General features: G+C 42.9%; 1 protein-coding gene and 1 long non-coding RNA gene across 5 annotated transcripts in view; one reads left to right on the top strand and one right to left on the bottom strand.

The window, feature by feature from the left end:
* Nucleotides 1–4913: 4913 nt before the first annotated feature.
* Nucleotides 4914–18923, bottom strand: LOC140914482 (uncharacterized). Its single transcript, XR_012159877.2, has 4 exons — nucleotides 18856–18923; nucleotides 13160–13231; nucleotides 12204–12341; nucleotides 4914–5722 (listed from the first exon to the last, which is right to left on the bottom strand). It is a non-coding gene; the product is annotated as an uncharacterized LOC140914482 (long non-coding RNA).
* The window catches only part of PRKCD (protein kinase C delta), a 129400-nt gene continuing 123174 nt past the window's right edge, over nucleotides 18841–25066 (top strand). For 2 of the 4 annotated variants that reach the window (XM_073352383.2, XM_073352380.2), the window contains exon 1: nucleotides 19030–19139. The gene's annotated coding sequence lies outside the window, so the exon portion shown is untranslated. Of the gene's footprint in view, nucleotides 18928–19029; nucleotides 19140–19389; nucleotides 19594–25066 lie in introns of those variants that run through there. The other 2 variants (XM_073352382.1, XM_073352381.2) reach the window with 2 other exon arrangements.

Below are 25066 nucleotides of genomic sequence, written 5' to 3'. Positions count from 1 at the left end.
GGTGTTGGTCCTGGCAGAGGGACTGAGGAAGACTGACATAGAGCTCAAGTATGGTGAGAACAAAGTTGGGTAAATAGACAAAGGTTATGGACTAGTCAGTAAACTTGAATGCAGTTATTGTGGACTTAAAAGGGAAACGGGTGAGGGCCACTTGCCAGGCTGCCCTGAGGCTGTCTAATCATTGGTTGATCCCACATCAGGTCAAAACAAGTTACCTGTTGCTATTACCTGTGAATTCTGGACTGGTGAAATCATTCTAAAAATATTAGTTAAAAATGAGACATTACATACTGTAACAAGTTGACCCTCTGCACATCCCTTCACCAAAACCAATCTGACCTCCGGGTCTATTTTGATCCTTTCACATTCCCAAGCTGTCTTATGGGAACTGAAAAGTTCCATATACATGGGATCCCCATTCCCTTTTAAGTTTTTGATTACTGTTTTTGTTTTATGATAAGTTTATTGTGGCATTGTCACCAATATATTCTCCTTTGTCAAAGCAGAAAGTCTTTTTTCCCCTTCATTTTATTGGGTGGCTTAGTCCCCTAACATTCAAGAAGCACCATATTGTTCCTGATTTTACTTTTTTTTTTTTTTTTTTTCAAAATATTCAATCTTGTCATTTACCATGCAAAAGGTACTACATGGTATACATTGATCATACACAATGTGATTCATTATATCATGAAGCATATGTAGATATTAAATGTGTTTTCCCTTGTACACAGACCACATACTCTAACTGAAATACTTCTAGACTAGATACTCAGGGTAATTAAAGCCTTTTAAATGGCTAGCTACTCAACAGCTGGTACACCAGACCATAATGCTTAATAAAACCACAAAGGACTACTTAGAGATGGTGGTTTAGGCATATATTTAACAAGTAATACTTTTAAAAAAAACTGCAGATTGTTCTTACTACTTTTGATATTTGCTACAATGCTGGGAATCCTTTTGAAGTATTTTTCATTCATGTGGTGGAATATATGCTTGCAGAGGAATTCCATTATAATTTAGCATCAGTTGATACAGCAGGTGGCATACACTGAGTTTCTATAGTGCTTACACTCTTGCTGCACTGTCAGTATTTGACTAATACTTAATAAACCATTTCAAGATAGAAAACCCAAATTCTATACCATTCCATAAGCCTTTAAAAGGAATTGTTCTTTTTATAAATGTTGACTTAATACTGTTTCTACATGGTTTTTATTTTTATTAGGATATTTTTGCTACTAATATTTATATAAAATTTCTTGGCTGTCTAAATTGAAATTAAGATTAAACACAATATTTAATCAAAAAATCATAATTTAAGTATCGGGGAAAAACATTCTTTGCTAGAGCCACTTGCACAAATGATGTAATTGCTCTCAAACAAACAAAACCTATTTCCCCCCTTTGAATGTCTTGATGATTCACAATTGATTTTCATGTTAGCTTTTATTGAGTGGAAGCAGAAATCAATGACACCTTATTTATGGATTAAACTCTAATTAATCCAAACCTAGCTAAAGATCACCTACTATAGAAGAGCCAGAATAATTTAACATAGTCCTCCCATCTCGGGCATGTATGTTGAGAAAACAGGCTTTGCCTTTTATCTGTAGCTTACATATTATCCATATTACCATGTTAAACTAGGTTTTTCTTTGGTAGACTTTCTTTTCATGACACCTTCAATGAGGAATAAATAAGTCTCCTTCCCACTGAGTAGGTACCCTTTACGAAGTAGCAGTGCAAGCTTCCCCTGCACCATCCTGCTGATGTGTTAACTCTGACCTGGAGTGACCATCTCTAGAGAGATAAGAGAACGGTTAAGCCTTTGGCCTCTCCTGAATGAGGGAGGCAACCTAGTGACAGAGGATGTGGAAAAAGGCTAATGTACTCAATGCTTTTTTTGCCTCTGTCTTCACGAACAAGGTCAGCTCCCAGACTGCTGCACTGGGAAGAACAGCATGGGGAGGAGGTGACCAGCCCTCTGTGAAGAAAGAAGTGGTTCAGGGCGATTTAGAAAAGCTGGACAAGCACAAGTCCATGGGGCCAGATGCACTGCATCCGAGAGTGCTAAAGGAGTTGGCGGATGTGATGGCAGAGGATGTGGAAAAAGCTAATGTACTCAATGCTTTTTTTGCCTCCGTCTTCACAAACAAAGCCCTGGTCTACACTAGGACTTTAGGTCGAATTTAGCAGCATTAAATCGATGTAAACCTGCACCCGTCCACACGATGAAGCCCTTTATTTCGACTTAAAGGGCTCTTAAAATCGATCTCCTTACTCCACCCCTGACAAGTGGATTAGCGCTTAAATTGGCCTTGCCGGCTCGAATTTGGGGTACTGTGGACACAATTCGACGGTATTAGCCTCCGGGAGCTATCCCAGAGTGCTCCATTGTGACCGCTCTGGACAGCACTCTCAACTCGGATGCACTGGCCAGGTAGACAGGAAAAGAAGTGCAAACGTTTGAATCTCATTTCCTGTTTGGCCAGCGTGGCAAGCTGCAGGTGACCATGCAGAGCTCATCAACAGAGGTGACCATGATGGAGTCCCAGAATCACAAAAGAGCTCCAGCATGGACTGAACGGGAGGTACGGGATCTGATTGCTGTATGGGGAGAGGAATCCGTGCTATCAGAACTCCGTTCCAGTTTTCAAAATGCCAAAACCTTTGTCAAAATCTCCCAGGGCATGAAGGACAGAGGCCATAACAGGGACCCGAAGCAGTGCCGCGTGAAACTGAAGGAGCTGAGGCAAGCCTACCAGAAAACCAGAGAGGCGAACGGCCGCTCCGGGTCAGAGCCCCAAACATGCCGCTTCTATGATGAGCTGCATGCCATTTTAGGGGGTTCAGCCACCACTACCCGAGCCGTGTTGTTTGACTCCCTCAATGGCGATGGAGGCAACACGGAAGCAGGTTTTGGGGACGAAGAAGAAGATGATGATGAGGTTGTAGATAGCTCACAGCAAGCAAGCGGAGAAACCGCTTTTCCCGACAGCCAGGAACTGTTTCTCACCCAGGACCTGGAGCCAGTACCCCCCAAACCCACCCAAGGCTGCCTCCTGGACCCGGCAGACGGAGAAGGGACCTCCTGTTAGCGTACCTTTTAAAATACTATACATGGTTTAAAAGCAAGCATGTGAAAGGATTACTTTGCCCTGGCATTCGCAGCTCTCCTGGATGTACTCTCAAAGCCTTTACAAAAGGTTTCTGGGGAGGGCAGCCTTATTGCGTCCTTCATGGTAGGACACTTTACCACTCCAGGCCAGTAACATGTACTCGGGAATCATTAAACAACAAAGCATCGCAGTGTATGTTCGCTGGCGTTAAACAACATCCGTTCTTCATCTCTCTGTGTTATCGTCAGGAGAGTGAGATATCATTCGTGGTCACCTGGTTGAAATAGGGTGCTTTTCTTCAGGGGACACTCAGAGGAGCCTGTTCCTGCTGGGCTGTTTGCCTGTGGCTGAACAGAAATGTTCCCCGCTGTTAGCCACGGGGAGGGGAGAGGGTTGAGGGGGTAGCCACGCGGTGGAGGGAGGCAAAATGCGACCTTGTAACAAAAGCACATGTGCTATGTATGTAATGTTAACAGCAAGGTTTACCCTGAAAGAGTGTAGCCACTGTTTTATAAAATGTGTCTTTTTAAATACCGCTGTCCCTTTTTTTTCCTCCACCAGCTGCATGTGTTTCAATGATCACAGGATCTTCTCCTTCCCAGAGGCTAGTGAAGATTAGAAAGAAAAAAAACACACTCGTGATGAAATGTTCTCTGAGCTCATGCTGTCCTCCCACACTGACAGAGCACAGACTAATGCGTGGAGGCAAATAATGTCAGAGTGCAGGAAAGCACAAAATGACCGGGAGGAGAGGTGGCAGGCTGAAGACAGGGCTGAAGCTCAAATGTGGCGGCAGCGTGATGAGAGGAGGCAGGATTCAATGCTGAAGCTGCTGGAGGATCAAACCAGTATGCTCCAGTGCATTGTTGAGCTGCAGCAAAGGCAGCTGGAGCGCAGACTGCCACGATGTAACCAACCGCCCTCCTCCCCAAGTTCCATAGCCTCCACACCCAGACGCCCAAGAATGCGATGGGGGGGCCACCGGCCAACCAGCCACTCCGCCACAGAGGATTGCCCCAAAAAAAGAAGGCTGGCATTCAATAAATTTTAAAGTTGTAAACTTTTAAAGTGCTGTGTGGCATTTTCCTTCCCTCCTCCACCCCCCCCCCCGGGCTACCTTGGCAGTTATCCCCCTATTTGTGCGATGAATGAATAAAGAATGCATGAATGTGAAGCAACAATGACTTTATTGCCTCTGCAAGTGGCGATCGAAGGGAGGAGGGGAGGATGGTTAGCTTACAGGGAAGTAGAATGAACCAAGGGGGGGAGGGGTTCATCAAGGAGAAACAAACCGAACTTTCACACCATAGCCTGGCCAGTCATGAAACTGGTTTTCAAAGCTTCTCTGATGCGTACCGCGCCCTCCTGTGCTCTTCTAACCGCCCTGGTGTCTGGCTGCACATAACCAGCAGCCAGGCGATTTGCCTTAACCTCACCCTGCCATAAACGTCTCCCCCTTACTCTCACAGATATTGTGGAGCGCACAGCAAGCAGTAATAACAGTGGGAATATTGGTTTCGCTGAGGTCTAAGCGAGTCAGTAAACTGCGCCAGCGCGCTTTTAAACATCCAAATGCACATTCTACCACCATTCTGCACTTGCTCAGCCTGTAGTTGAACAGCTCCTGACTACTGTCCAGGCTGCCTGTGTATGGCTTCATGAGCCATGGCATTAAGGGGTAGGCTCGGTCCCCAAGGATACATATAGGCATTTCAACATCCCCAACAGTTATTTTCTGGTCTGGGAATAAAGTCCCTTCCTGAAGCTTTTGAAACAGACCAGAGTTCCTAAAGATGTGAGCGTCATGTACCTTTCCCAGCCATCCCACAATGATGTTGGTGAAATGTCCCTTGTGATCCACCAGTGCTTGCAGCACCACTGAAAAGTACCCCTTGCCGTTTATGTACTCGCTGGCTTGGTGCTCCAGTGCCAAGATAGGGATATGGGTTCTGTCTATGTCCCCACCACAGTTAGGGAATCCCATTGCAGCAAAGCCATCCACTATGAGCTGCTCATTTCCCAGGGTCACTACCCTTGATATCAGCAGCTCAGTGATTGCGTTGGCTACTTGCATCACAGCAGCCCCCACAGTAGATTTGCCCACTCCAAATTGATTCCCGACTGACCGGTAGCTGTCTGGCGTTGCAAGCTTCCACAGCGCTATTGCCACTCGCTTCTCAACTGTGAGGGCTGCTCTCATTTTGGTATTCTTGCACCTCAGGGCAGGGGAAAGCAAGTCACAAAGTTCCATGAAAGTGCCCTTACGCATGCAAAAGTTTTGCAGCCACTCGGAATCGTCCCAGACCTGCAACACTATGCAGTCTCACCAGTCTGTGCTTGTTTCCCGGGCCCAGAATCTGCATTCCACCACATGAACCTGCCCCATTAGCACCATGATGCCCACATTGCCAGGGCCTGTGTTTCGAGAGACATCTATGTCCTCATCACTCTCGTCATCGCGCTGATGTCGCCTACTCACCCGGTTTCACTTTGCCAGGTTCTGGTGCTGCATATACTGCTGGATAATGCGTGTGGTGTTTAATGTGCTCTTAACTGCCAAAGTGATCTGAGCGGGCTCCATGCTTGCTGTGGTATGGCGTCTGCACAGAAAAAAGGCGCAGAACGATTGTCTGCCGTTGCTCTGATGGAGGGAGGGGCGACTGACGACATGGCTTACAGGGTTGGCTTTCAGGAAATTAACAAAGGGGGTGGCTTTACATCAAGGAGAAACAAAAACAACTGTCACACAGAATGGCCCCTTCAAGGATTGAACTCAAAACCCTGGGTTTAGCAGGCCAACGCTCAACCCAATGCTCAACTCACTGAGCTATCCCTCTCCCCGGTATTTCAGGCAGGACTGAATCTCCATTAAACTTTCCAAGGTGCCCCTGACAGACCTCACCGAAACGATTGTCGGCCGTTGATTTCACGGAGGGAGGGAGAGAGAGAGGGAGGGAGCAAATGAATACAAAACAAATCTGGTGTATTTCTTGCTTTGATCCACTCCATCTATCTTTTACATCTTTGGCTGGCAGCAGACGGTGCAGTAGGACTATTAGCCATCCTCATCTCCTGCCTGCCCGGCAGAAGATGGTACAATCGGACTGCTGGCAGGACTAAAGAGAATGACCTGGTCGAGTCACTCCTAATTTAGTCCCTGCACCCATGTCTGTCCAGGCGCTCCTGACCGACCTTACTGAGGCGGCCAGGAGCACCTCGGACATGACGACGATGGTTATCAGGCCTATTGCACTGTCTGCTGCCACAAGGCAATGGGTTGCTACTGCTGTGTAGCAATGCACTACCGCGTCTGCCAGCACCCAGGAGACATATGGTGACAGTGAGCTGAGCGGGCTCCATGCTTGCCATGGTATGGGGTCTGCACAGGTAACTCAGGAAAAAAGGCACAAAACAATTGTCTGCCGTTGCTTTCATGGACGGAGGGAGGGCCTGATGACATGTACCCAGAACCACCCGCGACAATGTTTTTTGCCCCATCAGGCATTGGGATCTCAACCCAGAATTCCAATGGGCTGCGGAGACTATGGGAACTGTGGGATAGCTACCCACAGTGCAACACTCCGGAAGTCGACGCTAGCCTCGGTACTATAGAAGTACTCCGCTGAGTTAATGCACTTAGAGCATTTTGTGTGGGGACACACACAATCGACTATATAAAAACGATTTCTAAAAACCGACTTCTATAAATTCGACCTAATTTTATAGTGTAGACATACCCTTAGTAGTGTCTCCAGTAGGATTTTATCTTTGCAATTGTCTTGTTTCCTAGTTGTTGCTTCCTAACAGCCTCCTTTGATTTAATGCCATGTAGTCATGTGAAACAAGTAAAACAAGGTGCTAATGATGATCATAAAAATAATACAGATAACATCCTCATTCTCCACAGCATGAAATTTTATTCACACTAATTTGACACCTGGGAGGCATGACATTTTAGGGACATAGGACTGGAAGGGACCTCCTGGTTCACTAAGGCCAGATCCCTGCTATGACAGGCAACCCTGTCATGCAATCCTGTTCATGAACTTATCTAATTTCCTCACAAAACTAGTTAGATTGCTTGCCCCCACTACTCCTATTGGGATGCTGCTCCCACTCCTCTGATGCTTAGAAACCTTCATATAATTTCCAGTATAAATGTGTTCACGGACAGTTTTTATCCATTTGTTCTTGTCCCATTATTGTCCTGTAACTTAAATAGTTCTTTTTCTCTCCTTGGATTTTACCCCTGCATTATGTTCATAGAAATTATCTACTTCAGTCTTGCTACTCTGTTCTATAAACAAACATAAAGCTTATTTTCCTCGATTATTTTTAGGATCCTCTGATGCATTTCCTCCTGCACTGCTCTATATGGTGGCCTGTCCATGTAGTTACAAAATAAACTAATTAACAAATAGAGTCAAAGTAGCCTCTGCGTTTACTGTCATTTTTTTTTTTAATGCTCACTTTGGTTTGACATTGATCAGAAAAGAATGGGAGAAGTCACGTGGTACCAAATGAAGTAGCTGTAAACAGAGTGCCTGAGTGCGAGTAAACTTCCAGCCTGAGTGCGATTTTCAAAAGTGACTAGGCACTGAAAAGCCTAAGTCTCATTGAAAGTCAATGGGACTTAGGTGTTTTGAAAATTCTACCCAGGATTAGTCACTCATGTAGCCACTCCATTCCTAAACTGAAATAATTGGGCATAATGACTGTATTGTACAATGATCCAGAAATAAAGATCTCTTTTCTCTAAACTCTGTGTTCCAATGCTATCTGCTTCAGAACCATTAGTTTACAAGTATGCTGTACACTAACCCTTAATTGCTTCATTTGCCTGGATTTAAAGTTTGTGGAAGGGAAAACAGCACTTCACAGGGAGAAGTAAACATGGGTAATTTTGTATCTTTTCTGAGAATTAATACTGGAATGTCTGGAAATGCTGTTAAGGCTCCACTATAAAGCAATCTTTTAAAATGTGTGGGAGTCCAGAGTTCAAGTCACACAAGCAATTTTTACAGAAGAAATTGAAACTTGTGTTTTGTTCTGAGTGGTAATCTGCTCTCTAGAAGACAAGGGGGGAAATCTGCTTTTTATTCATTATAAATTATAGCTTTTATTTTGAAAAGACAAGAGAGCAGGACCATACAATTATATTACAGAAAATAAGGGCTGTGGAACACCTATATTCCTACTCTACAAAATGTTTACTCTCCTGTTTCATAGGTATGCTGTATAATGGACAAAATGAGGTGCAATCTCTTTGTGAGTGATCTAATCAAACATTTACCAGAAGAAATCAAGTGTGACAACTCTGCACACATTTCTTTTTCAGTTTCCTTTTGCCTGCACTGCTGTATCTTTTTTCTTAGTAAAAGGCCAAATGCAAAAGCTTTGAGAGCAAGTCAATTTCAGATAAGTGCTCCAAAATGCTGTTTATCAGATGTTCAGTCAGCAATGTCATATTGGGCTGGAAATCTCACCATAACTACCTTTGGGTGGTGTCTTAGTACACCTCCTTGACTATAACCAGGCACCACAAAAAGAAAAAATGTTTTACAGTGATCCTAATCTACAATCAAAAAGTAGATATGAAAAATATGCAGTGTAGATGGTGACTATGGGCAACTTTTAAAAGGAGTCACTGAAGCAATACATGTTAACTTTCATCTGCTCAGTCACTTTTTTTAGTTGCACATTTTTAAACCAGTACCGTTTGGATTTTGTGCTGGATTTCCTCAAAATGGAGAAGAGGATGGACACAGAATTTTGGTACAGAACCATCACTAATTGTACTTGGTTTACATCATACTTCCAATCAATTGATAATATTTAGTGCTTCCTTTGTATATTGACCTGTTTGCTCTATCTGTAAGCACAGAATGTGGTCACAGGAAGGTAACGGTCAACACAGTCCGACTGGATTCTTTTTTTCAAGGATTGTTTAAAAAAAAAATCTACGGCTAATAATGGGAAGGAAAAATAAAATTCTTTTTATGGGAAAATAAATGTGAATGGGCTGTGACTGCAACTCCTTTCCAGCTGCTTTTGCAGCAGTTAGAAGTTTGAAAGAAAAAGCAGTCTTGCTCTGAACTACCACTCTTCCCCCACACCCGCCTGAGCTGGAATAGGAGCTATACCTCCTTAGAGCAAGGATGACTTTCTCACTTCCAGTACACTAAAAAACCATTGCTCCTTTCCCATTTCCCAACATCTTGAGTCACTCCTATTCTCTAAAATTGGCTACTTCCATCTTTCCAGCAGTGCTGTGGTCATAAATCTATAGGTTGGGAACACATTGTTTTCTACAGCCGCCAGTTATGATGATGCCAGGGCAATAAACTCTGCCTGCAAGATACATATGCTCAAGTCCCATTGCATTCAAAGGGAGTTGCACATGCATAACCAAGCAGAGGTCCTGCTTCTCTTGCCTTGGTCCTTCTGCACACCTGTGCAAAATGCTACCCAAACAATGATACTGATTTTTATAACCACGTTAGATGGGTATAAATGACTACACAAGGTGCCAGCCAGTGGAGAAATAGACTCAGTGACTTCAGATACATCTTTTGATTAGCTTTATATTTTAACTCATAAGTCAAAATTGCTAGTAATTTAAAGAACAAGAAGGAAGAAGTCAGAAACGCAGAAAACTGCACCATCTAAAATTCTGTTCTGGTTTTTTAAAAACACATTTGAGAAGAGGTGGAGCATTAAAATATAAGCTCAAGTATTTTGTCTGTAGGAATACATTGTTTGCTGTGTGGCTGGGTGGAAAGAGCAACACCTTAGCTAATATTTGGTAATCTGATCAGTTCTTCCATTCTCTGTCTATACCAACAGTGGCTGGGCAAGTTTCTATCATGGGAGTGTTCAAAGCTGAATGGTGAAACTGAAGACGGTACTTATCCATATGAAAGAGTGGTGGTCTGTGATGCCCCTACCTATTGGGGAGGTGGGGGAACACTTTTCTTCTAAGTCATATTTTAAAAGACTAGTTTTGTTGTAAGCATTAAATGCAATGTTTAATAATGCACAAAGGCAATTGGCTTCTGTATTTCAAAGTCTTGAAGCAAAAGACTTAATGCTACCTAAAGTATATGTATTCTGTTTAATGGAGTTGGACTTTCAAGAAGTGTTTATAACAACAGGTGGTCCACGATTCAGGGTTTGACCCTGTAATGCCCCAATCCCACAAAGTGGAGAAATATATGCCATGCTCAAAACAGTGAAGTTACACCCTTTTGTGCATAGATGTATGTTACATGCAAAATTAGTTACTTTTGGGGATGGTGGCCGTAAAGGGTGGCCAACACCATAGGACCCTCATTTATAAAGTGGGAATAAGAAACACCATCTATAAATATGTTCTGCTGTTAGGAGCATTATAGACAGTATTTACAGTGATCCATCCGCAAGTGGGCAAAGTAGCTCTGCTCTGAGGTGAGCAGATCTCCTTAGTTCTTCTGCTACTAACCTCCTTTCATCCCTATCCATAACTGAGTCTTTAGAAAGAGAGTTTCTTCCTTTTATCTACTTTCTCAAAGCAAGTCTGAATTTTCTCAGTTATTATAATTATCTTAGTTATTATAATGTGTTTAAAGGATGGTCCAAATCCTGTGCTTCACCTAATTACAAGTAGCACTGGGAAAGCAAAGACAATGCAAGTTCAAGCTTCTACTGTTCATGACAAAGTTTAGAGATCTCAGCCCTGAACTACTATCTCTTCCCCACTGCTCAGATCCCTGATCAGAGTGATCTTTGGGGAAGAGAAGCAGTTTACCCTCTTTGCCTTAGTGTAGCATGATATAATATTTATGTCTTGGCTCCAGACATTTTGAAGGTATAAATCCATCTGCTAAGCTGAACTTGCTGGGTTCAGTTCAGCAAACTCAAACATGACCACTGCAGGCTGTTTCAGCTTTCTGCCCCACCCTTCTTACTGTGCAAACTTACACAGAATGGAGTTTCAAAGCTAGTGTTCTTGCTGACTAATAGGCTGACTGAAGTGTACTTTGCATGTGTTACCTTGTTTTACTGATACTAAGCTTTTAATACCAGTAAATTTACTGCCAGTGGAAAAAAAAAAAACCCTAATAAACTTTTCATGACTCAGCCTACCGCTGTCATAAACTAGTGAGTATTTACTAAGTGGCTAGACTACCACTGTGTTCCTGTCTGGGGAATGGGCTGAATGAGACAGCACAGAGAACATTAGAACAATAGTATTAATCACAAATATGATATGAAAAAGATTCAGTTGAATCTAATCCCAGAAGCCTTTTAAGTCAGGCCTAGAGCCCAAAGTTGTAGCTAGCAAACAAACAGGACATAGAAGTGGCAGTTGGAAGCATGTGATGCATAAGGCAAGCTGGGCATTACAGAGGGCCAGAACTATTTGTTAAGGTTACACAGCTGTGAACTGTTAACTTAAACAATCCCTTATTCAAACTGGGGCGTGTGACTGGTTCCTTATATTGTTTCCACATTCTGAGTGAATGGCTAAAACATTTTAAATGGGAGAAAAACTAAATAATGACTAATGCCCTTCTGGGATGGATATTCAGCTAAATAATTTGTGCTAAAATTAAGAGATTCCTCAAAATGTTCATGAACACCTAATAGTAGTCTGACTATTAATGAACAACAGCTATGGTACCATGAATCACAGTGAACTGAAAACAACTCTTATCCATGAAAATAACTTGTGAATTAGATAGGTTGGGTATGTTGGGGTTTTTTTCCCCTCACACTATTTGAACAGCCTTATTATTTAATCAGACACCATCAATCAGCAGCAGGCACCCTTGATGTGTGGCAGATCATACTTAGCCAGTAAATAAAAGGTATACATGGCAAGTGGGAATTGAATGGCCCAGGTGACTAGTACGGGCAATAGCGCCTATCATGCCTCTCAGGTGAATAATAAGCAGAAAGTTGTTTTGTGGCCTTTATTAAGTTCTTTGGTGGTCTCAGTCAAGTTCCCAGTGAATATGCATCTAAATCATAACGGTCAACACTATCATAATTAGTGCCGATAGTCTCAGCAGCAATGAAAAGTAGAGAATCAGTCCTTACCTCTAGCTAGGACAGGGGCACACTTCTGTTTCATACCCAGAAGCGTGAACTGCCACTGTATATGCTGTCCTTGTTCTGTAGACAAATAGGAATTCAATTCTCAGCTCCTTTTAGCAGAATTAAGATCAAAGAGAATTACTGCAAGACAAACAAAGCAAAAGAAGATTGCTACATTCCTGCACACCGTAGCTCCTCCTGCAGCAGTCATAGTAATGTAAAATCAACTAGGAATAGGACTGTGGTCAATTGCAGAACTGCACTGACACGCACCCTTCCTTGTTGTGCTATAACCTTCACTACTTCATACTCTCTTTGCAAACGAGCATTGTAATAAGGGGAAGTGTCACAGCAATGCTGGTCAACACAGACACTAACAATTTGACAGCAGGCGGAGTGAGACCTAGTAGAAGGGTATGTGCACTGTGGAGTTTTAATGGTACCAGGAAGTCGGGGGGGGGGGAGGGCGGTTAAGGTTTAAAAACTCTTTTTAATGAACATGGATTAAACCCAGGTAGCAGTATTGCCAGCCCCAACATTCAGCACTCATGAGAACCTAACAAAATAAGGAGCTTTTAAACAACCCAACATTTTAGGTTCTTTTTATTGTCATCCTGGATTTCGAGCCTTTAGGATCCACGTGGGTCATGTTTTCAAGCTTTTTTCCCTCCTCACAATTCTGAGGACTAGAAATGTACATTTTTAAAATAAAAAATTTGCTTATACAAAATATGGAGGAATTTATATGCTTGAATCTGAAACTGAGAATCTCTTAACTCTTGACCTATATACCTCAACAGTCAAGGAAAATTAAAGCCATGGTGTTTTGTTTTTGTTTTTTAATTCCTAGTATCTACTGAACTCTATGCAATTGAAAAATCTGATGCAAACATACACTAAAACATGAAGATTATGTCTCTGATCCTGCAACATGTAGCACATGAATGGAATGCCTCTACCTGTGGAGATCCCTGCTGAGATCAGTAGCCATCTGTGCAGGCACAGTAGTCTACACATTGCAGAAGCAAGGCCTAAAAAGGTAGAAACAACTGAGTCAAGTACAGATCATGATCAAAGACATGCTGACTAATACAAAGAAAAACAACTTCACAAGTCAATATCAAAATTAACATATTTTTTAAAAATTTCATATTGTTGTGGAAGGATCCCCTAAAGCAGAATTCAGCTTCACTCAATCTCTCATATGGATGTGGCAGGCAGACTTTATTAAAGGGATGAATCCTGCCCATTACGCATTTAACTCTCTGTGCTAACCCGCAAACAGGAATGAGAAACTGAAGGAAAAGTTTGTGTGCGGTAAGTGAAGGTTCCTGGAGAAGACTCCAACATTCTAAAGCCAGTTAGTTAAAACTATAATCAATTTTCTGAATACTTCAGAAATAAATAGAGAGGAAAGAAAACAACAGAGATTAGTTCAGGAAGTATTCAGCCTCCCTACTTTTGCTGTTCTCATTAATGGAAATCCCCATAATTTTTAGACAAGATTGTAGCAGGCTCCTCCCTCTGTCACTCCCTTCCCCTGCCTCTGTGAGCAAAGGGGAAGTGAGACTAGGCATTTGTTGCTTAGACTTGGGAAACAGAGATCAACAGAAGCTCACCCTCCAGCTGCATCATGGGGCTCAGCGAATAAAAGTACAACTGTAACTGTTGTGAATTGATGCTTGTCCCTACATAATCATGTGTGCATCAGTAAAACACCTTTCCTTAATTTGGAGTCCTTTTGGCCCCATGAAAAAGATATAGCATTAGTCCAACTCACAGGAGTTAATCACACAACCTTGGAAAAGTGCTGGGTATTAATAGTGGTTTGGTGCGTTCAGGAAGCTCATTTTTATTCTCATTCTCAGTTGTAAATCTTTTGCTGTCACTTCACTGTAGAAAATTTAATTTCACATTTCTTTCCATCTACTTGTAAAATGGCTTGTAGCCATACCACCTTCTATGGTGACCCTGTCAGATTTCACACGCTAAGCGGCCTCAGGCAAGGTGAGTGTTTGGGATGTGAGATCTCTAAAGAAAACCCAAGTACTTTCAGTATTAAATCAATACCTGAGCATGGTGTGGGGGGGTGGCATTGTGCTACCTATAGTGCAGTCTGACAGATGCAATGTAAAACCACAATTGTCACCACTTAAGGTGATTAAAAAAAATCCCCTGGTACTTCACAAAGGTAGAACTATTAGCCCCAGTGTCTTGACCAAATTCCAGCTTGTATGATTACATTTTACCTCTCTGATACATACAGCATACTTGGCTGCTGACCTGAAAGCAGTATTGGAGTGCTGTATGCTGTTCAACAAGTGCTGGTTTTCACACTATTGTTTAATGACCATTTGTGGTCAGCAAAGTGACTGTACAAACATAAATATGTTAGTAATGCTTTCTAAGTTGCTTTGGAATCTACCCAGATGAGACACTATCACTCTGTCCTCTCCCGGTTCTCCTACCGCTTTAATCACTCCTAAAGCATGTACTTTGGAGGATTGTCCTCCTTTGCCCTTCAATTTTTGGTGGGGGTTCCACAGGACCCTGTTCTTGGTCCCCTTTCCATCTCCCTCTACACTTTACTTGTGGGTAATCTCATTCACAACCACAAATTCAACAACTATCTCTATGCTGTGTTGACTCATAGGTCTACCTCTCCTCCAGACCTATCTCCTGTCCAAAGTAAAGTCTCTCCGTATCACCTTGCAGACACATAGTCATCAGCCCAAGAGCAACAGGGCTGAAATAATAGTTTTTGATCTGTCCTCCAAGCTCTCCCTATTACCTCCTTTCTCAGTCACTGTAGACAACATCACCATTCTGCCTGTCACTCAGCCACGTAACCTGGGCATACTCTTTCACTCACGCCTCTCTCTACGTCCTCACATCCAGGCTATGTCTAAATCTTGCTCGTTCTTTCTGCCTCACATCTCTAAGATATAGCATTTCCCATCCATCCATCCAGCTAAAACTCTCATCCACACTCTTATCTTGCATCTCAATTACTTCAAAATCCTTCTTGCTGGCTTTGGCAAGTGCAGTCTTGCCCTACTCACATCCATTCAGAACGTTGTTGCAAAGATGACTTTCCTACTCAGTCACTTTGACCATGTCACCCCACTCTTTGAACCCCTCCACTGACTCCTCCTCCATCACATCAAACATAAGCTGCTTGTCTTCACTTTCAAAACCTTCACAGTCAATCCCCACACTATCATCAGTCATTTAACTATCAAACTGTCAACAAAAACCTTCAGCTGACCCATGATTGCCAGCGTCTATTGCCTGTTTGTTAATTTTCAAACAAGCACCTTTATGCTTGCTGCCCTACATGCTTGGGACGTGCTCCACGTAAACATCCACAAAGCAACCTCATTTACTCCTTCAAATCCATAGACTGTCCTTTGTTATGATGCCTACAAAAAAAAACAACAACTTGACAACAGATAGGTTGTTGGTATACTGAGACCACTGCCTATCATGCTGACCAATACTGTCTCATTGTTTCCTTGTAGTCCTCCATAAGTTTGCCTGTATCCATCTGTTATCTCTGCTCTTATACTAAAGATTGTAAGCTCCTTGGAGTAGGGACCATATTTTTATTCTGTGTTTGTACAGCACCTAGTAAAATGGAGTCCTGATCCATGAGTAGGGCTCCTATGTGCTATAGTGATACAAACAATATATAATAATAAATGTAAGAAAGTAATCATCAAAATCCATTGTTTAATTTTAAGGTGAATCTAGAGAAACAAACCAAAGTCACTAGGAAAAGGCAACTGAAAACATAATAAAACAAAACTAGAGTTTTAGAATCATTGTTGATTGGATTGGATGGAACCTCAAATTGCTAAGGCCAAGAATTTGCTTTATTAAGTAGGAAAGATTCTACATTGTACTCTCCATGAGCCAAATCTTAAATTTTTACTCAGTCCTAATGTAGGCAAACTCCCCATTGACTTTAGAGAGCTCTGACTGAGTAAAGTCTTCAGGATTTATATTCATAAGGACTTGAAAAATCTCTATTTTTAATTTTTATAAGCCTTGTGAAAATCTTATAGCCCAAAGATTAAGAAGCTATTTGTTTTGGAAAGGCTTATTTTAAAGTAATGGATACCTAACAGAGCTAACAATCAAGTGCAACTATATAGTGCAACCACAAAACAAAATGGATTATCCCTGCGCATTTTATATTGCTTTAAATACCAAATTAATAAGAAATGATCTGACATCCATTATAAAATGCTACCCATGTTGATGACGCTCATTCGAAGTACTGAAATCAGGAAACTATCATTTGGACAGACTTGAATCATGGCTCATGAATTTGTTTTCACTTTCACCTTTCATTTAATCCTTGTAGTTTTAGTTTTGTTTTACAGAAAAGTATATCCATACATTGCTACCATATAGAAAGTTCCATCTTATAAATTGCTCTGGAATTCTATGTGATAGCAGTGAGCACTACAAGTTACTTTTTATTGAGGTTCCAGTGAGACATAATAGATTTTAAAATAGAATTAAAAATTATGGTCTGTGGTCTAGGTGAAGTTCCTAAGTGTGAAGTTCTTGTATCATAAACACAAACTCTTTGATTATACTTTAAATTCTCATCACAAGATATAAGAACATGTAACTGTATGAATATATGTGCAGTTTAAGTAGATTTCATTTATGATCGAAAAGGGTTTTTTTCATTCATTTTGTTCTGAGCATAGCTGTAACTATATTACATCTCCCCTGGTGCTCAGATAATCTTTCATATTTTTTCTTTTAAACTGTAAATTGAGATTTACTTTTGATCAAGCTCTTCATTTCAAAATGGAATTATGATACAGGTGGTCTCTGCAGTAGATTCAGAGGCCTTGAGACCTTTTAGAAACTCTCAAGTTGTACCCTTTGTACTTTTGGTAGCTACAGACTGGGAAGGTGGATGGGTGACTGGGATAAAATATCAGAAATTCAGGAGGAGGTTGACTGGAGCCAGTGTACATTGGGTTTGACTTTCTGCTTGGATAGAACCTAATCTGCATGGTTTTGATCACCCTCAGTTCCCAGAATCTAGCCCAAAGACAGCTGTAAATAAAGAAAATTAAAGATATGTATGTCCCACAGCTCCTGTACAGCCCTAGAGAGGTGAAAATACATTGGGTTTACTACTATTGAATTCAATGAAGTTTAACTGGAGAAAGATAAAGTAATTTAGGTGAAGATCTGACAAGGAAGTCCACTTTACTAATGAAAAAGCAGCTAAGTGCTAAAGAGATTGTTAGGAAAGTTTCTCTCTTCCACACCAAGAGTAAATGTGTGTTTTATTTATCTGTTATTAATGGTTCTGGGCATATATGTTTAATGGTCCTTTTTTATAATTATAAATAAAGGTCTAATTTTATGACTGGAAATGCTGCTTTTCAATAAAGGAAGACAAACTCTAGATTGATTGATTTACCATCCTCATAACCTATATTTTAAAAATAGACAACGGGAGGGAAATTGGGGAACTCCACTCAGAGGCATCAATCAAGGTCAGGCCTCCCAATGAGGGCACTGTATAAACATGCAGGAAGACACAGCTCCTGCCCTGAATTAATGTAACTCCCTGATCCTGCAAACATTTGATACACATGCTTAACATCATGTACATGAGTAGTCCCAATAACTACTTCCCAGCTCCCATGTGTAAAGTTAAACATGTGGAAAGTGTTTACAGGATTGGGGCCTACTGAATTTTTGCCATCCTTTAACAATACAACTCACATTTTAAAAGCCATGAAAAATCTATTTTTCACCTTTAAAAAACCAACACTTTTAGTACACTTAAGACAATCTTTCCCAAAGGATTAGGCACATATGCCAAGCATTAGCCCAGCAAAACTTTTACACAGATGGAATTCAAATGCCCATCACCAATGGCTGAAAATCATAAGCCACCTCAGTTGAGTTTGGTATCTTCTGTCCACTTTCTGGTGGACAAATGCCACATCAAGAAAATCACTGTGGCCTTTCTGCCAAACCCCATAAGAGAGCCAAGATTACTAAATAGCTAGAGCGAACATTAAAAAAAACTTGTTCAGATAGAGTAAGTTGGCTTCTCTAAAGGACAAGCATCTCTCAAAGAAGAAGGGCTGCTGCAACCACCCTAACTAGATTTTAAGATTGAATGAGTTTGGTGAGATTGGACCCATGCTGGAACCTTTGCCTTTAATGCGGAGCTAGAGCTGAACTCTTGGGTCAAGAGGTCAGGGAAAGCTCCTTGCTGGTCTCAGAAGAACTCAAACATGAAGGGGAAGGGAGAAGAGACAAAGAAGGGGAAGGCAACATGAGTGAGAGTAAAAGGGGAGGGAGAGGAGAGTAAAAGAGAGGGGGAAAGTACCATGAGGGAAGGAAGGTGAGTGAGAGACGAAAAGGGAGACAAGTAAAAGAGAGGGAAGGAGAGTGAGAACAGGAAAAGGACGGGAGGAGAGTAAGAGAGAGGGAAGGTAGCGTGAGGGAAGGGAGAACGGAAAAGACGGGAGGAGCGCAAGGGAAGGAACGAAGGGAAGTGAGAGGAGGAGAAAACAGGAGAGGCGAAGAACCGAGCGGAGCAGGAGGGTGGCTCTGTCCCGCGCTCCGCCGCCAGAGGACGGCTCTGGGGCTGGGTTTCCCGTACCTGGTTGGGCGGGAGGCGGTGCAGCAGGAGCCCACACACGCGTCCTGTGGCGGGGTGGAGCCGGCAGGGCAGGTGAGCGGGCCGGGGCTGAGGGAGGGCGCCGTGCCCCCGGGGGCGGAGCGCGGGGGGCGGGCCGAGCGCCGGGGGGGGCGGGCCGAGCGCCGGGGGGGGCGGGCCGGCCGGGCTGGGCTGGGCACTCGCTAGCTCTCGGACAGGGAGCTGCCGCAGCTCTGCGCCGTCTGGCCGGGACGCTGGCCCCGCTGTGCTCAGCTCCCCGAGAGGCGGTGAGTGTCTGGGGTCCGCGCGGGGGGCCCCGCCCGGGTACCTGCCGCCGGGGCCCCGGCTCGGGGAGTTCCCGCTTCGCACGGCAGTTCCTGCCCCGCCCGGCGCCGGGTGAATGAGGAAGCGGCACAGGCGCTGCCTCCCCCACCCCTCCCTCCGCAAGAGGCTCCTTGGTTGCGGGTGCTGGCCGGGGGGGCTCCTGTCCCTGTCCCCGCTCGGGGGGTGAGCATCTCCGGGAGGGCGGGGGGCAGCGCTCGGTCTGCTGCAGCCTGGGGCTCTCCCTTTAGCTGCCCGCGGGGGCTCGGGTTCCGCTCTCAGCACCGGCAGGGTGGCGGAGGCAGCTGCCTTTGGGCTCGGGACGGGGACACTCGTGTAAGTCAGTGAGGGAGCCTGGATCTGCTGGCGGCGCGAGGAGAGACTGTCGGGGCTGCTCCGCAGAGCTCGCACAGCAGTGGGGTAAGCAAGGGTTGCCTCTGCCATCCTTTGCCGAGGAGATAACTCCACCATGGCTTCCTGGCTCTGTGAGCCTCCATATTTTGTGTAATGACTCCGTGGTGAATGCACAGAAATCGGGAAGCATATGCGATACCTGTAAGACTTTCTGTGGGCTCGGTCCGTCTTCTTGACAGTTTTGTTTGCTGACCTCGGATCCTGTTTTTCTTCTGGGTAAACTTGGTCCTAGGAGTTACGCTATTTACTTTAGTCCTTTACCTTCCCAGGGTCTTGCTGCAAATACCTTACTTGTTACATGCTGAACTTTGTTTGCGTCAGAGTTGGTCAATGGTGGTTTGTAAATCAGCAAGTGATTTTTGTTAAATCACTTACTGAATATTTGAGAGTCAGGTCAGTAAACATATTGAAACAGGGGACTCTGGCTAACTCTGAGCTAAGATAGTGACTATAGAAGTTGATGCCAGTTAATATACATGATAATGGACTTGCGTAACAAACCCTGAATTTAGTACGTTTAGAAAGCAGATAAAAAAGTCTTCATAGCTGATTTGTGTTCCCTGTCTTCTTGAGAGGATGGGAACTGGCAAGAATACATTGAAATATAGCCAACATGACAATTGATTCTAATCAAATGGTCCTTGCAACAAATGATGGCAGTAATATAGTTTTTAGTTAGGCATTTTCAGTGATGCTCTTGCTTCAGAAATGAGGGGCTAGGAAGTAAGGATGCTTATACTCTTCCTTAGCATGTCTTCTGGTTTCACTGTGATAATAGTGATCATTAGCTCCAGGAAGCACAGCTAACCTGAACGGGGAAACTTTGTGTTCAGGGTGGAGTTATAAATTAGCCCATACAACTCAAGGAATGCTACAGAATGAAGTAATTTATTTATCAATCATATATCAGCTATACGTTTGATTATAAAACCGCCTTAGCGTCTGTTGATTTGGGAGATGAAACAGATGCATCAGCAGAACAGACTTTAAAAATATATATACACCAAAAACAAATGGGAGCAAAGTTGAATTTTCAGTGAGTTAAGCGAATTGTAACTTTATGACAAGACAATGGAATTCTTATGTCTTCAATCCCTGTTCAAATATCTGGAGCTTGTATAATTTAGGGTTGCCAATTTTGGTTGGCCGTATTCCTGGAGGTTTTATCATGTGACATAATCTTTAATTCCTGGAGATTTGAGGACAATCCTGAAGGCTTGGCAACCCTACACTCTGTGTGTGTGTGTATGCACATGTGCATGCATTTGTTTATTTTACAGGCCCCTCTGTGCTGATCCATGGAGGATGTGAGTTATTACAGTGTCCAGTTACCAAGCCTTGTCTCTTTCACTCAGACTCATACTGTTAGTTTTTGAGGTCCTGGATTCAAATTCTCTCATGTCAGCTAAGATGGTATCTGTCACATTTGCGCTTAATATAGATCCTAAGTATGGTAATATTAGTCTTTTTAGCCCAGACACATGTATCATCAGTTTTTTGTTTCTCAAGGATCGCTATTGGATATGCAGCACATTTGAACCATAAGTATAAATGCTCAGCACGTCAAGCTATAAAATCCCTCACTATGTGATCAAATATGAAGCTTTTGAAAGCAGTTGGAAAACAGAGTAAAATTTAAGGCATTAACCTTTCTGGTCTCCCCTTTTTGTATGCATACAATATATGCACACACATACCCCCATTAGATGTTCATAGAAGTTCATAGAGGAAACTTCAGAATTCTCCAGTGAGAATACTACATTGGAGTTTGAACCATTAACATTATTGAAGTATAGCATTTTGTGTTCATATCTGTAGTCTTAATTTACATGTGAGAGTTGGATATTGTGCTATCTCTTGCCTAAAATACCTAGGTAGCACAGCGGAGGTAATATTAGTTTGCACATAGAACTGCCAGGTCCAAAAGTCCATCTTGTCGAATATCCTCTGAGTTGATGGTTGGCAATACCAGGGGAAGTTGTAAGAACCCCACTGAAGACAAATGGGAGATCATCTACCTCCCACATTGTCTCACTCTGTTAATCTCAAATAGTTAGAGTTTGGTTTAACCTGAAACATTAGGTTTAAAATCTCTAACAAAATGTTGTTCACATTAACTTCTATAACTCTGGATATTCTTGTTATCCTTATAAATGTCCAATTTCTTTTGAATTTTGGTCATTTCTTGGCCTCACGCACATGTTTAGGGTATGTCTACACCAAGGGTCTCAAACACGCGGGCAGCATGTGGCCCGTGGAGCTATTTCCTGCGGCCACCAAGCTCCTCTCCCCTGCTGCCCCCCCACCAATGCGCTTTGTCCCCACTCCTCTACCAATCTCCAGGCGCTTCCCGCCACCAAATAGCTGTTTGGTGGCACTTAGCAGTTTCCAGGGGGGAGGAGCAGGGAGCCAAGTGCTCAGGGGAGGAGGTGGGGCAGGGGCGGTGATTTGGGGAAGGGGTTGGAATAGGGGCAGGGAGGGGGCGGAGTTGGGGTGGGGACTTTGGGGAAGGGGTTGGAATAGGGGTGGGCAGGGTCGGGGCCTCATGGAAAGGGTGGATTGGGGTTGGGGCAGCGGGTCGGGGACAGTGTCAGTGATGTGGCCCTCGGGCCAAAGTATTAGTCTACATGCCGCCCTCCTGGTAATTTGAGTTTGAGATCCCTGGTCTACACTGCAATCAGAGGTGTGATTTGCAGTTTGTGTAGGCATACCCATGCTTGCTTTAGTCTAGCTAGCCCACTAAGATAGCAGTGCAGATGTGGACTTCAGCATGGGCTTTCCAAGTCTGCCCAGTCCCCATAGATATGTATCGGGTTGCCAGCCTGCACTGAAGTCTGTGCTGCTGCATCTTCGCTGCCATTTTAGTGAGCTAGCTAGATTCAAGCTACCATAGGTATGCCTAGCCACGATGCAACCACACCTCCAGTTGCAGTGGAGGCATACCCCAAGTGCTTCTTTCACTTGGTACGCGAGCTACTGTTAAATGCACCGGCAAGTGAGACATACCGTGCTCAGCACCAAAGAAGCAACCAGAGAAAGCAATGCTGTTGAGTTTTGTGGTGACTGCAGTTTGTCAAGCTGAAGCAGCAACACTGTAGTTTTCCTGAAATGTTCCTTAACTGCTCAACAGCCACTTCAGTCATTTTAAAAAATGTTGAGCATTTCCTGTTTAGAGCAGTTCCTGAAAACGTCTGTTACAAAAATGTATGAGCCAATATCTAATATTCTGACTGATGGATTATCAGTTACCCAAAGCCACAGTGGAAAGTCTGCAAACTTCGGGGAAAGAGTTAAACACTGCAGATTGCAACACGCAGCTTCAGAACGTTATCTTCTTTTTCAGCTTCTACTTCCTACCTCAAGTCATATGTTAAAATACAATCACTAGGTTCCACAAATGCATTCCCATGCATATACCCTTTATCTTATTCTTTTTATAATAGGCTTCTTGACTTAAGGTTCTTTGACTGTCTTCTTTATAAAACCTTCTTATAATGGCCCTTAATTAAGCATTACCTCTTCATAAAATTTAAAATATTGTTATTTCTAAAGGGGCTGAGAGACAGAGAGGGTAAAAACTGTACATTTTGGAATGACATTTTTAAACCAAAATTTCTACTGCATGAGAAATATTACTCCATTAAGCACAAATTAAATGGTTTTGTGTAATGATAAATGAAACGGAGTTAAAAACTACCAGTACTTTAGCAATCTAATTCTAGGAATTCAAACTTAGCCGTCAAGTTATTACTGGTTTCAGAGGAACAGCCGTGTTAGTCTGTATTCGCAAAAAGAAAAGGAGTACTTGTGGCACCTTAGAGACTAACCAATTTATTTGAGCATGAGCTTTCGTGAGCTACAGCTCACTTCATCAGATGTTTACCGTGGAAACTGCAGCAGACTTTATATACACACAGAAATCATGAAACAATACCTCCTCCCACCCCACTGTCCTGCTGGTAATAGCTTATCTAAAGTGATCAACAGGTGGGCCATTTCCAGCACAAATCCAGGTTTTCTCACCCTCCACCCCCCCACACAAATTCACTCTCCTGCTGGTGCTAGCCCATCCAAAGTGACAACTCTTTACATAATCAAGTCGGGCTATTTCCTGCATAGATCAAGGTTTTCTCACATCCCCCAAGTTATTACTGCTGCTCAGTGGCAATGAATGGCTCAATATGAGAGCATAGGCAATTGTCATCTATTACACAGCTCTGTTGATGTAAGGCCAATATAAGTTGTTAAATGCAGCACAGAGTCACTGTTTGTCTGATGTGAAGTAGAATTCATAGAAAGTAGTCTGAGTTCTGTCTCCCCAGTAACTGAGCCAAGAAGACACCACCTTGTTTAAAACTGACTCCTATGCTGAGACAAATCTGATAAAAAGAGATCTTAAATATAGGAAGCAATTTACTTTGTCTGGTATCTTGCCTATGCCATAATTATTTGTGAATGTATTTGGTGTTTGTTTTTTTTAATAACTTACAGCCTGCCTTTTCCTTGTGCTTGAACATACTGTGCAATCATAATTCTGTCACTGTGCCATTGGTCTGGTGAGCCTGAAATACTGAGATATAATAAATTCCGATTTCTGACCTCACAACACAGTGAAGAGAAGATGGGCTACGAGGAAGGAGAATCTGCTTAAACGTATTTACTTTTGCTAGCTTGCAAATTTTGGAAGAATACTTAAACAAAAACATATGTATTTACTTATCAAAATAATATATTAAGTACATATTATTAAGAACAACGTTTTTGTATTCAAGCCACTCTCTAAATTGGCCCTAGGCCTAAAATTAGACCTGCCACTCTCGTTTCTGGTTTCTCGTTTCTAGGACATGCATATCATGCTGTCTCTCTGCTTTGCTTGTCTACTTAATTTTGGGGAGTAGGCAAGAGACTTAACATGTTCCAGATCTCAGCTCTCTACTGAGTTGGAGTTCAGATCTTAGGCCTCAGATTTGAGGAAGAGATGATAAAAAAACACACTTCCTCCTTCACCACCAAGATCAGAAAGATCACTTAAAAAAAAAAAAGTTGAGTAGACCAGGGCTTGAAATGTCAGACACTAGTCAAAGGCAGATAGAAAAGGAGGGAACCACCAGTGAAATTCCAGAGTAGCCCACTTGTTATTAGAAACCCAACTCCTCCACTATCCTTGGCTACTGAGAAGAGTGTTGGGATTCCTACCAGAATGCTCTTCTTGGCTTTACTCTGGCCTCCATCTTGCATATGTGGCTTCTGGCTAGTAGGTGCCTAATAAACATGAATGCTCTTTCCTCTTCCATTCAGCCTTGTAACTATTTGTGGAGCTCCACTACTGTACCTCTCGACAGCTTCCTTTGAGTCCCCCTCTCCCTGAGTAGCCTCAGTGCCTGAGTTGGTTCCTGATAGTTTCATGCTGTGCAAAGGGTCCTAAATGCCAGCAGAGAAAGGAACCTGAGTCTTGCAGAAGGATAAAATTAACATATGC

The sequence above is a fragment of the Lepidochelys kempii genome, chromosome 7 (genome assembly GCF_965140285.1).
Source record: "Lepidochelys kempii isolate rLepKem1 chromosome 7, rLepKem1.hap1, whole genome shotgun sequence".
Lineage (NCBI taxonomy): Eukaryota > Metazoa > Chordata > Testudines > Cheloniidae > Lepidochelys > Lepidochelys kempii.
The sequence above is the reverse complement of the archived record's forward strand: the minus strand, read 5'-3'. Positions and strand labels throughout refer to the sequence as shown.